This window comes from Episyrphus balteatus, chromosome 2 (genome assembly GCF_945859705.1).
Source record: "Episyrphus balteatus chromosome 2, idEpiBalt1.1, whole genome shotgun sequence".
NCBI classification, from domain to species: domain Eukaryota; kingdom Metazoa; phylum Arthropoda; class Insecta; order Diptera; family Syrphidae; genus Episyrphus; species Episyrphus balteatus.
The window spans coordinates 99097242-99111046 of record NC_079135.1 but is presented as its reverse complement, the minus strand read 5'-3'; the positions used below and the strand labels follow the sequence as shown (position 1 = coordinate 99111046).

The window sequence follows — 13805 nt, the reverse complement described above, 5'->3', positions numbered from 1 at the left end:
GGAATCAAAATTTCTAAGAAGTATATTTTATGGACTAAATGTATCTAAGGGGTATCTTTTATGAAATAAAAGTATCTAAGGAGTAGGTAGGTACCTTTTGACAAAAAGTGAACCAAATTTCTAATCCTTTCTAAGAAAAAACTATGTTCTTGTACTAAAGTGTTAATTTTGAATTCTTAGTTATTTATTCAATTTTCTAACTAAGGCTTTAAGCCAGATTAAATTTTCAAGAATTTATTCCTCACTTAAGATTTAACTTAATTTAACGTTGGCTTCTAACGACAAATATATAAGTATCTAAAAAAAGGAAATTTTGTTATCTTCCAGAGCTGCCAGCTGAACTTGATCTTACTTAATCTTGGCTTGAGGCCAGCTTAATGTTATTGTTTCTCTTTTCAAAATCTCTTTCAAACCCATACACTATCTGGGACAATTGTGCACATTTTTTTTTTTCAAACTGAAGTTGCACGTTTCATTTGTAGATATTTGACTCAAAAAAAAAAAAAAGATAGAAAATTTCATTTTTTATTTTGTCGGTTGATTGTTGTCAGTACGTACTTTTTTTCTCCTTTTCAAAGGCATTCGCTGGCGGTGGTGGTGGTGGACGTTATTCGTTGAGAATATTAATGCAAATTTGTATTTAATTCTTTTTTATTATCTTTTTGTTGTTGTTGTATCTTTGCGCCATGGTATTATTATGATAGTGTGTGCATTTTGAGTGAAAAACAAAAAAAAATATAAGAGTCTTTTGTTTTTAATCAAAAAAAGAATCAAGCATTGAGTAACAATAATATTAATAATAATTATAATTATTTGTTATTTAGTTGTGATTGTCGCGAGGCGGTTGAGTGGAATTATTATTTTTTTACAGCAAAAAAAATTATAACTTTTTGGTCAGTGCCTGGAATTCTCAATAAAACATTTTATCATTGGATTGCAGTGAAAAAAAAAAAACTATATCGAGAGAAGGAAAACGCGTGCAGTGTGCAGTAATTTTGAAGGTGAGTAAGGTTTTTTTTTATTTTTTTTTTTGTTTTCTTTTGCATACAAATAATATTTTATATCTTTTTGAATGAAATTTTTATATTTTAACATTTCACTCATATCTTTTATTTAAGAATGCATTTTCGCTTTTGTTTCATTTTATTATATTTTTTTTATGTTTTGTTTTATGGGGGGGGGGTGGGAGAAGGCGTCCAAAAACATATAAATAATAAATCATGCACGTACACAGAAGTCAACGAAAGTTATTGGTATAAGCTCTGTGGCAGTTTTTTAATTGTTTTTTTTTTTTTTTTTTTTTTATTTGATTTATTTTTTTGGTTTGATTTAGAACCATTTATGGAGCGACCGAAAATATTATTTTTTTTATGTCTGCATTTCAATGCAGAAAGCGAAATTTGTTTTTCATTGGAAAAGAATTTTGTTTTTTTGTTTTATGACGAAATAAATTAATTTTATGAGTTGGGTGACTAAACTATTTGTAAGAATTTATGACAAAATAATTTTTTATTTAAATGGGTCATACCTATTAGGTTTTAAATTTTGTTAAATAAAAATACAATTTGTGGATAATAAATGCATTAAAAGTCTAAACAAGGCCCGTAGAATTTTGGACTATACAGTCCTTTATGTTAATGTTTGGTGAATTATGTCCCATAGGTAGGTATATCTAATTTGATGTTTTTGATTTTTTACGTTCATACTTCAAATCTTAGAGATATCGTATCTCTATTTTTTGAAAATTGGTAAAACCAAACACTTTTAACTCTTAAGATATACAATATACAAAACGTATATTATATTATATGGACTATGGAAAATTTTCATATCAAGTTTAATTGTTAAACAAAAAATTTTTTATCTGGGAGTGCGACTACGTTAATAATATGTTTTTTAGGTCGCTGAAACCAGATTCAAAGTCTATTTTGCCCTATCACGTCAGGTTTCCGCGATAACCTAAAAAAATGTATTCGAGTAAAATAGACTTCGAATCTATCTTCAGCGACCCGAAAAACATATAATTAACATAGTCGCACTCCCAGATAAAAAAAAAAATTCGAGGATGTAAAATTTTTTGAGGTTATCTTGAAAACCTGACGTGATGGGGCAGAATGGAATTCGGATTCGGTTTCAGCGACCCTAAAAACATATGGATTCCTCTAAAAAATAGCCCAAAACACAATATAAAGAGTTACTATCCCCTATTAAAGGTTTGAGATAGTCATCGGAAAATACCCGTTACCTTAAAAACTGTCCATTTTTTTACTTTCTACCCATATCGGCTTTTGATCGGGAGCTTCAAGAGAACAACGTATTACAATTTCAGACTACTTCCTTTAACCGATGGCCACTTCCTTTAACAAATATTTTAAAAAGAGTAAAAAAATTGTTTTAAAAATGCAAAAACATCTAGGTATTTAAATGATTTTGATCCCCCAATGAAAAACTTACTTAATTTCTTGTAGAAAAAATTAAAAAAAAAAGAAAATCGTTTGAGCCTTTTTTAAACAGACTTTTATGTACCTACTAATACAAATTTTGCAATTTTTTAAAAATATTTTACTTAATTATATAAATGAGGCAACTAACATATTTTTGCTTAAAGCTTGCGTTCGGCATCAAGAAAACGGCTTTATGTTAATATTTTTTTTGCCAAATGTACCTATGTTTCTTTTAATCAAAATTATTGAGCTGTTTTTGAAGAAAAACAACCTTTTCTAAAAAAAAAATGAAACAGTAGCTATTAAATTTTTAATTTTTTTTTCTGATGGACAATAATTATGGCTATCAGTTGAATTATGTACATAATTCGTATCAGTGTAACGATTTGTTTCATTTTGTTTGAGTGTTAATGAACTAACAAGAAAAATGAATTTTCTTTTCTTTTAAAGAATGTTTAAAATTTTTTGTAAAAAAAATGGCATACTTCGTTTAGAGGTCAACACCATTTAAATAAACGTTTATAATAATTAAAAATAAATTTTGTGTCTTTTTTGACATTTCTTATGAAATTAAATTAAAATTAAGTTTTTATGATTTTTTTTGCATTAATAGCTTTTTTAGTCTAAACAATTTTAATAGTTACTTGTTACCTATTGCTCCATTTTATTTTATTTATATTTACAAAATTTGCTAAATGCGTCTTCATTAATTTTTTTTCATGAAATTGACCGTTTACAGAATTATTGCTGGTTTAGAATATCCTGTCATCCTTATTTCGAGATGACAAAATAACTGTAGTGAAATTTCTTAAAATTTAAATGGCAAATAAACTATCAGCATGATTTATTTAATTTGTTGAAAATAAATGGCGGGAACAAGAACTATGCAAGGTGATTCTAATTAATTTAAGTGGGCTGAATTCAAAACTGTTAACAATTTCCATCACGTCTACTTTTTGAGCTATACTCATAACGATTTTCACTAAAAACCCTCAAAATCTTATTTTCAATTAAGTTTTTTTTTTATGTTTAATCAAAAAAATAAATTTTTCCTTAATATGTTGCTTTTTAAAATCCAAATCTGAAATCGCAAACCGGAATTTGTAAAAGAAAAAAAAAACCATTCATAATGATATGTAGGTACCTACTAAGATTTTGAGATACGAGTATCATAAATTTCTTTTTCCCATAACTTTGAGAACAAAATTAATTTTGAAAAAAAGTAAAAATATTCAGAAGGATAAAATATATCGTTTTCAGATTGCATAAGAAGGTTTGCAAATCAAATATTTTACGGTGGTGTAATTCGACGTCAAAAGTGCCCATAAAACACGTTTTTGACCTGTTGATATTCAAGTATTTCAAAAACTTGAAGTGCCAGTGAAATTTTGACTTCGGATTCGGGCTCAGCACACAAAAATCCTTTAGAAAAGTAGGGTTTTGTTCTAGCTCAATTTTCGTTGCGACCAGTGTAATCTGCATTTTGCTGTTGATTGTAGTAGACCATGCTTTAAAAATACTATCTTTCATAGCAGCTTATGTGTCTTCAATTTCTAAAAATTTCCTTTCCAACTTGAAAACTTAAATTGTTCCTACATTATGTTTATCTTCGATAAATTAATCGATTTTAAACTTTTGATATTAATATCCTCACAAATAAATATTATGCAAATTATCATGAGTCAATAGATATTAAAACAATAATAATGTAGATGAGTGTCTATGTCTATATGATATGCACACACATTATATATTTTGAACTCATATTGAACCACAAACGATAAAGTTATGTCTATTATAGATTATTTGATTTTGTAGACAAATGCAATTAATTGAAGAGCAGATGGCGCGTATACAAATTTTACGAGTTCATTCGTAAAATTTATTCAAATTGCAAAAAATAATAATATCAATTGAATGGGGGAAAAATATCTCTTAATAAAATATTTGCGATATTATTCAATTTATTTATTATGTATGCAATACTTGATATAAATCAGTGGGATTGCATACTTCCGTTAAATTAATTCAAACTTATCAAGAGTTATGATGGGTATTGTGACAGTTTATTTTCTGTTTTTTTTAATGAATTATTTTTTTACTACTGACGCATCTAACAGTACAAGTTTCACAAAGCGAATAGTGATTTCTTGCCAAAAGTTATCAACTGATTCATCTGCAAAATGTGAATGAAATTTTTTAAACACCTTTCCTTTTCCGATACCCTGGAAGGCCAGAACGAGTAAAAATGTAATTCCGCCGCACCACCGTTGCACCACGTCCGCACTATTATCAGAAACTTCTATTGCACCGCTGCAGAACGTTTGCACCATGATCAAAAATTTCTATTGCGGCGCCCCACGTCCGCACTGTTTCATTTTGAAAAAATGAAAAAATTCAGTGTACCACCACCGCCACACCACGACTGCACCACGTCCGTGCCATTTCATTTTGAATGAAAAGTTCGGTGCACCACCGTCGCACTTCATCTGCACGATGATTGAAAATTCTATTCTCGTACTTATACAAATGTTTAAGTCGTCTTCAAAGTTATTTTGACTTAAGTAGCAAATTGCCAGTTCGTACATACATGACTTATGTGGTCGAGTGGTTGGACTTATAATTGAAAGTGCTCTGGACATTCGGGTTCGAATCTCCTTCTCGTCGGTATTTTTTTTTTTTTTATTTTTCAATAATCCAATCATGGTGCAGCGAATTTTTCATACAAAATGATATAGTGTGGACGTGGTGCAGTTGTGGTGCGCGGTGGTGCGCCGAAATTTTCCGCCAAAATGAGGTGGTGCAGCTGTGGTGCGGCGGTCAAGATATTTTTTTCTTTTTTTTTTCTTTAAAAATTCAATTTCTATTTTTATCGGCAAGGCATCAGTCTCAGTCCTCTATCCCGTAAGGTAGATCATGATTTTAACTCCTGCGTTACAATCGAATGCAGCATGGAAAGAAACTGCTTCCCAAAAAATTGAATATTTGAAGTGTGACCTCACTCTTTAAGTTTCACTCTTAACCTCGTGGCTTGCATAGAGTTGCACATTTTTTGTTATTTTAAAGCTGAAGTTATTTATCGCCTGAAAAACTTGTTTTGAGTTACATACGAACACCGTTACGATAGCTAATTATTTAGCTTTATCATAAGAATTTCACCACTTAGAAATTTCTTTCTAACTCAACAAAGTGTGAAGTAAAAAAAAAACCAAAACACGAGCATGAAATTGAACCATAAATTTAAGTCAGAAAAAAAGCACGCCTGTTCAGCGTTACCCTATCAAAATAAATGTACCAAAAACAATTGTTAAATAATTTCTGGAGGTAGATATAACTGTTCAACTATTACTCACCATTGCTAATAAGCCCCAACTTTAATCTGGCAAATCAATTATCCCCCGAAAACCACAGCTGTCATCTAAACATCAGTCCCCGGTACCGAATTTTGTGTACTTATTGTTATTTGTTCCTACATTTTCAATTGATTTCTTTAACGTGATGTCATCAAGAATCGATTTCCGATCGTATAAAGATCGGAATGACAATAAGTCAGTCATACTCAGTACCATGATGTGGTTTTTGTATTTGTTTTTTTTTTTTTTTTGGACTAAAAAGTCGATAGTGACACATTTTATATAGAACAATAACGCTCACGAGTAACATATCCGTTATAGAGTTTATTTATAGCTTTTTTCAATCGAAATTCATGTTTAAGGCTTAAAAAGAGTTACCAGAAGCTATTTAATTTTTTATTTCAACACCTCATTACCAGTTAGCATTCAATGTGTTATTATTATAAGGTTGAAATCCTGCGAATAATGAGCAACTTTATTTAAATTGGCATCACTGTTCGTCCTTGAAAATAATTTTATTACTTCATTGCGTGGAAAAAAGCTTACATGGGCCATAAAAAACAGGTACCTCCTTCCCTAATTCTACACTTCACTACAATTTATACTTCCGCAATAATTTTATCAAAGGATTTCGTATATTTTCTCCGACTTGGTTTCGTTACTTCTCCAACCCACTGTAACGCATCACAACGTAACTCATTATAATTGCCAATCACGTACCACGTACGCATGTAATTGCCGTCCTTGAAAGATGTTTTAGCAAATAATACCAACCCATTGATTAGTGCAGATGAAAAGAAGCCTCCTTTTGGCTGCAATTGTAATTTGCAACTACTTCCAACGTGCAACGTTACAGCCAAGAAGTCCTAAAAGTGCCCCCGAAAGGGTTCGTTTTAATTTTTTTAACTGCGCTACTTTAGCAATTATTTGTTTTTTTTTTACGATCAGTGAGCTGAGCAGCACAGGTCTTCAACATAGTTGTTATCACTCGATGTGTGTAATGGAAATGGGAAGTTAATTGAGGTATTCTTGCAACAATTTCATTGTCATGGATTTATGTTTATTTTTCTGTAGTTTTTGTCTTTCAACGAAATTCCAATTAAATTGTGATGAATTTGTTGCAAAATGAAATGGAATGAAAAGTATTCCATTAATTTTTGTTAAAAAAATTAAATTTATTCGAAATATTCGCAGAAATTTGTCTCTTTGAAGATGACCATCAGAAAATGAAAGAAAACAATAAATCTTTAAAGTCAGTTAGTCAGGAGTAGTCTTGAAAAAACCTTTGGCTAGATTATTCCCACGCCAACATTATTTAATTTTGTATAGTCAATGCATTTCCTTCGACCGCAAATGTTTGATACTGAATTTACGGTAAAAATTAAACTGTCTGATCGTAAATTTCTTTTAGATAGTGAAGAGATTCTAGTTAAGATGAATATTAATTGGTTAAAAGATTAATGTCATGGGATGACGTTTTTTTTTGGAGCTATTCATCAGATGACTAGAGTTGTCTTGTATTCAAAATGACACGATTTTTATTTACTGTTTTCGTCTACCGGTCTGGTTTAACCTTTAAAAAATTCTGTCTGAAGAATTTAGGAAGTAGGTAAGTTCAAGGCACAATTGTAAAAAATCATTTTTTTTAAATTCATTTGTTTTCTATTACAAATTAAAAAAAATATTGGTTGCAAAAATATTTTGCATTGAAAGTAAAAAAATTATTGCAAATAAAAACTTTTCTGCATTGAAAACAGAATTCAATGCTAAATGTGTTCATAAAATGTTTTTTTTTTTTTTTTAATATGCGTCGAATTTCTTACAATTTTGGTTATTTGGCCATAAGCTATTTTAATTAAATTTTAGCCAAATATCCAAAATTGCAGTGCAGTAACCTTTTTTATTAATGCAAGTTTTTTTTATTTCCCAAAAATAATTTTCAGCTGTAATATTTTTTTTTAATGCAAATTTTTTTCAGTTGGAATTAATATTTTTTATTTAATGCAAAAATGTCTTATTTTCAACAAATTTTATTTTTATTTGTAATGAAAAACAAATGCATTAAAAAAAATATTTCTTACAACCCTGGTTCATAGTAATCCACACATATCAATTGACTAAAAAATGACTGTGTCAGGTCTTTATTTCAAAAATATAAAACAAGTGGTTAAATAGAAAGAAAATATAAGATTAGCTTGATTAGCTTTGATTTTTTTCAATTGGATAGTCTTTTTTTTAAGCAAATTAGTACTGATTGAAAGATGCTAAAACTAACTAGTTTTTCATTTTAAACCTTGACGGCAAACACAAAGCATTTGAGGTGTAAATTCTTCTTTGTAACAAAGCACTAAATAATTCATCTATGAAATGTTTGACAAAATGGACATTTTAACTCTTTTATTTAAGATTTTGACAGTTTTACAACCTTTTCATTTTTCTTAAGTATTTTTTTCACAAAGTAAAAAAATATAGCAATAATTCACATATTTTACAATTTCAGTAAACTTCACTTAAATACTAGTTGTATTTAAGTCTTATTTGACTGTATCTAATATGTTTTGAGTTAACTGCACAGAGGTAGTTCAAACATTCTTAGTAAGGTAGGTATTAAGTCAGGGTTGTAAAAAATCATTTTTTTTATTATTATTATGCATTTTCTCTCCATTATAAATAATTAAAAAACAAATATTTATTGCAAATTAAAAAAAATTCATTGAAAAAAAATATTTATTGCAACTGAAAAATATTTGCATTAAAAAAAAAATGTTTATTGCAACTGAAAAATCGTTGCATTGAAAAAAAATATTTATTGCAAAGTAAAAATATTTTGCATTCAAAAAAAATTTTATTGCAAATGAAAAAAATTGCATTGAAAAAAATTTTTTATTGCAAACAATAATTTTTCCATTGAAAAAAAAAATTTTTATTGCAAAAAAAATGTCTGTACTAAAAAAAATTCAGTGCAAAATGTGTGCATTAAATCGAATTTCCTACAATTTTTTAGTTGAAATAGCTATAATATGGTCAATCAGGAAAAATTGTAAGAAATTCCACGCACATATTTTGCACTGATTTTTTTTTTTTAATGCAGAAAATTTTTTATTTGCAATAAAAATTTTTTTTTCAATGCGAGATGTTTTCATTAGCAATAAAAATTTTATTTTCAATGCAATTTTTTTCATTTGCAATAATTTTTTTAATGCAGAATATTTTTAGTTGCAGTAAATATTTTTTTTTTCAATGCAAATTTTTTTTTTATTTGCAATAAATATTTTTTTTATTTCAAATGCTTTTCTTTAATTGATATTTTTAAAACCTTGGTTTAAGTTTCTACAGGATGGCTGATAAATCGCGCTACAAAAAAAGAATTGTGATAGTTATTCATTAGTTTAATTTGATTTTGGCTATTATTCACATTAAATAAGAATTAGTAATTAATATAATGAAAGTAGTATTAGTTTGTATCAAATGTGCAAGCAAATAATTATTTGTTGAGTTTTATAAATTCCGGATCTGAATCGTTATAGCTCGTTTTCGTTGACCTTTAAGAGATTGCGTTTTCTGGAAAAAATTTAAGGTTATCGGAATCAATCGACTTCACTTTTATGGTGGCCAAAAAATCAATGATTTTCATTCACGTTTTACTTAGCTTTAACTATTCCATTAAACATTAAATAAATATAACCCTAAATATTGTTAGTTAAAAAAATAAAATTGTATTGGATACATTGTTTTATCAAATAATTTTGTCACAGAGTATTAACTTTTAATAAAACAAAAAAATAATAAATTATTATATAAAATTATAATTTTTGATCAACTCCTTCCAAAATTAAGTATAGTATGTAATTAAGTAAAAAACACAAAAAAATTTGGGAAAAAACAATTTTTTTTTCAATTTTTTTAATTAAAATAATGGACTCTAATTAGGGTCTTAAACAAATTCTTATGTTTCTTTTTTAATCTTCTAAAGACCGTCGATAATTATTACCAATTTTTGTATGTCTATTTTTCACATGGTACTTTTCAATTTGTTCTTTCAACCTAGAAAACACCTTTCACGTAGCAAAAATAATAACATTGTATAGAGATTTTAGACTAACTTTACTGAACTTATTATTAAAATATTCTTAATAAATTAATACATAAAAAAATAATTCTTATTCCCCTAAACTATGTATCAGCTAAATGATGATAAATGCCAAAGAAATTGTTTTCGCTTTTCACCACATCAAGATAAATGGTTCTTTCAAATGCTTATATGTCAAAATTTCAATCATTTGTATTCTAAGGAGTTCTAACCTAATTCTATTCTGCGTATAGACTACAAAAATTCGCTAAAAACAATCGGAAATTTGTTATCTTCTTCCATTTATGTACAAAGTATATTTGTCAATTTAAAGAAAACATTGAAATTTTTCACGTAGTTCGATTTATGGTTTATTACTTTTGGACATGTGAGTGAGCAAAATGGTCATAGACAATTTGGCTTTCATATTATGATAAATAAATGAACAAAATATATCTATTAAACTTTTTTGGCCGAAGGTGAATGATAAATTGTATGTTAGTTTTTGTTTGAAAAAAATCATGTTTAAAATTTAAAAACAGTTTTTCGTAGGTTTTAAAGTTCATTGGCATCTTTAACAAAAACAAAAAAAAAATAATATTGTAAATCTATTTTAGGAACAAATTTCTACCAGCACTTAGTTTAGTTTGTTTAGCTTTTCATTGTTCTTGATAAGTTGAAAAAAATTTTATAGGTAAAGGATAAGAGTTACATAATACCCTCACAGTTTGTATTGAGCATTAATTCATTATTATTATTTTTTTTTTTTTTTGAAAATCTGACAGTAAGGATTGGTTTATGAGGTGTGACTAAAAAGTTATGACCTTAAATAAAAATGTCTAAAAGTTGAAGGGTTATAAGTTTATGTTTTTTTTTTCTTTGGTATAATTAAATTTATATTCAAGGGAATAACATTAATTTAGTTTCCTTGTAACTGTAAAAGTGTAAATATATTGAATAATAATGAGAAAAAAGATGCACTTCATAAGTGTATGTATACAAGAAAACGCCAGTAATAAAAAAAAACTTGTTTACATAAAAGAGCCGACGAAAAGCAAAAAACAATATCAAGTAAATTATGAACATTAAGTAGAAAAAGAAAAAAAAAAAACCAAACAATTTCACTTGGTTGAGGTTACTATACTATAATTATAATAATAATGCAATTCATCAGGATTAAATGAAAAGAAACTTATATCCAATAATTTGGGGAATAAGATTTTTTTTCGTAGAGATTGATTTAAATCATCAATCAAAATAAAGGTGCTACATTATTATAAATATGATGGATGGATTATTATCCTTAATGGTTCGGGATAAGATTATTTTTAATGCAAAGTGTAGGAACAATCTTTAACAGATAGTATTTATGTTATTGGAAAACATAGAAAAAATGCAAAAAAGGGAGTACCTAAATCCAATTTTTGTTAACCTTGATTCCTAAAAGATTGTCCATTTGGGAATTGTAAAAGAAAAAAGATTGCTGAGCATTGAAAATAGCAACAAAGATTTACAATGAATGAAATATTTTTACTGTACCTACGTTAAGTAAAATTGTATCAAAATGTTTTCTTTTATGTCAATTTTTTGAAGAAAACCTCACACTTCAATCTTTACTTGGAAAACAGTCTTAAATGGACAATTTTTTTTTTCAAGTTAATGGATTACAAGTTCTTAGATCCAAATAAGTTATCCATTTCTTTAAAATTTATTATTATTCATTAAACTGTTTTCACGCATATTTTCTGCCACAATTTAAAATAATAAAATGCAAATGTAAATACATTTCTTTTTAAGAAGTCACGATTTTAAAGTTTTAAGTGGTTTCGATCAACACATTTAAATATAAAGGGAATATTAATCAATTAATCACTCGCATTATATTAAAGTAGTATCTAGTTTTCTATAAAAAAAAAAAAATAAATCGACCAATCTCCTTATTAGTTTGTGAGCCTCCTTTTTGCTCAATTAAAAATTCAAGCGAATCAAATTTCGAAAAGAAATAGGTTGATTGACGATAGGTCCATTATTTACTTGTTTCTTTGAGTTCTTTGTCATCAACTCTTTTATTGGTTAGACAAAATTTTTATATTTGAATCAAGCAAACCAATTCAATATGAATATAATGGATGAGTTTATCAAATGGGAACCATTAAGTTTCTATAAAATCTAAATGGTGACAATTTGTCAGATTAAAACTCAATTTTTATGATAATGTGGTGAAATGTGAAGCTAACCCATTTTAAAAAGGTTTATTTACCTTTTACATGACTAAGCTAATGGCACTTTTAATGAAAGCTATTGACTTATAATTTTTGAATAATGAGTCATGATTGTTCAATGTGTGTTCCCTTTGTGAAGAAGATGCATATCATAAATGCATCAAAACACTTTCTTTTAATAAAAAACTAAAAATTAAGTAATAAAAACATTTATTCAAAAATTTTTCTATTTTCTAAAAAAAAGTGAAATTTTGAAAAGCTTAAAGCCTGAACTACATCAAAACACAAAGTCAAAAAAGTACGAAAAAGTAAACAAAGCTCAAAATATAAAAATCACATGTATATTTACCTGACATCTATTGGAAAAAAATTAACTAAAAAAGCTCTTTTGTTTTTGAAGTTTTGAAATTTCAAATAAAAAAAAAATTGAAAAAATAAACAAATTACAGTCGACTCCATCTAAGTCGAATTGTCACAGGACCGAAAATTGGGTCGAGTTAGAGGGAAATTCGACTAAGAGGAATCTATTTAATCTTTTTGCTGCAGGCGGTTTTATTAAAAACGGTAAAAAATTTGAGTTAGAGGAAAATTTGACCTAAAGGAAGTACGACTTATAGGGAATCGACTGTATTTGAAATTTTAATTGTTTGTCAAAAGAGCTTTTTTTTCGCAAAATGACAGGAACTATGTGATCGAAGAGCTACCTTACGGAAAGGATATAAAATATTGTTTGAGTGTATTTGTTTTTAAAACTTTGTGAAAATTGAAAGCTTGTTCTTGTTCAAGCTTTTTGAATAGAATACTTTTTTAAAATGAAAGAGAGATATACAAACAAGCTACTAGGGGGAAGAAGAAAAAACATTGTGTTTACTTTTTTGTACTTTTTCGACTTTGTGTTTTGATGTAGTTCAGGCTTTACTCAAGAAATAAATTACAAAAATTTTCATACAAAAACTTTAAAACAATCACTATCTAAAATTTTTCAAAAAACATATTTTCGATAAGATTCCAAGTAAAAGAAAAATAAAGATTCCACGGAAAAACTCTTTCTCAAAGAATATATTTTTTAGTCTTAGTTATATTTCTTAATAGGTGATATGGACGCCTAATTGGATGGTAATATGTTACAATGTTACATAATCTAACTAATTTATTTTTGAAAATTCTGTGTAATTAAAATGAGAAATCAATTTATCTTCTTTAATTACCTAGTTTATTTTCCCTATTTAATTTAAATCAATGATCCACAAATTAAGCCATCAGACTTCGTGTTTATGGTTTTATGTTGAAAAACCATTAAACTCGAAAAAAAGGTTTAATGATTTTATGATCCCTTTTTATTGACTTTTAATATGCTCTTTTGGACTAAAGTTTTATGTTGATATAATGTAACGATGCCAAAACAACTGTGCGCTCCTCTCTTAGTTATGATGTGCTAACTGCTAAGTTTTCGGTAGCCAGTTAAAACAATTTTATGAGTATTTAAGCATGATTATTAACAAAACAAATATCGGCTGAGTTGAGTATCAATTTATGTTCATGCGAGAAGAGACCAGTTTATCAGACAAAATTTTATTTGTTTTAAAAGTTTTTTGAACTTTAACAAAATTTAGGTAAACATAGGTTCGGTATAATATGGATTTACAAACAAAAAACTGAAGTGTTGATAATAAAAAGATATGCAAATATTTGTTTAAGCTATAAGCTCTCTGAAAAA

The 13805-nt window shown here is 27.5% G+C and overlaps 1 protein-coding gene across 1 annotated transcript in view; it reads left to right on the top strand.

Annotated features, from left to right (window-relative positions):
- The first annotated feature begins 744 nt into the window (after positions 1-744).
- Positions 745-13805, top strand: part of LOC129908340 (uncharacterized) — a 60524-nt gene continuing 47463 nt past the window's right edge. Inside the window, exon 1 of the mRNA XM_055984770.1 lies at positions 745-1001. The gene's annotated coding sequence lies outside the window, so the exon portion shown is untranslated. The remainder of the gene's footprint in view (positions 1002-13805) is intronic.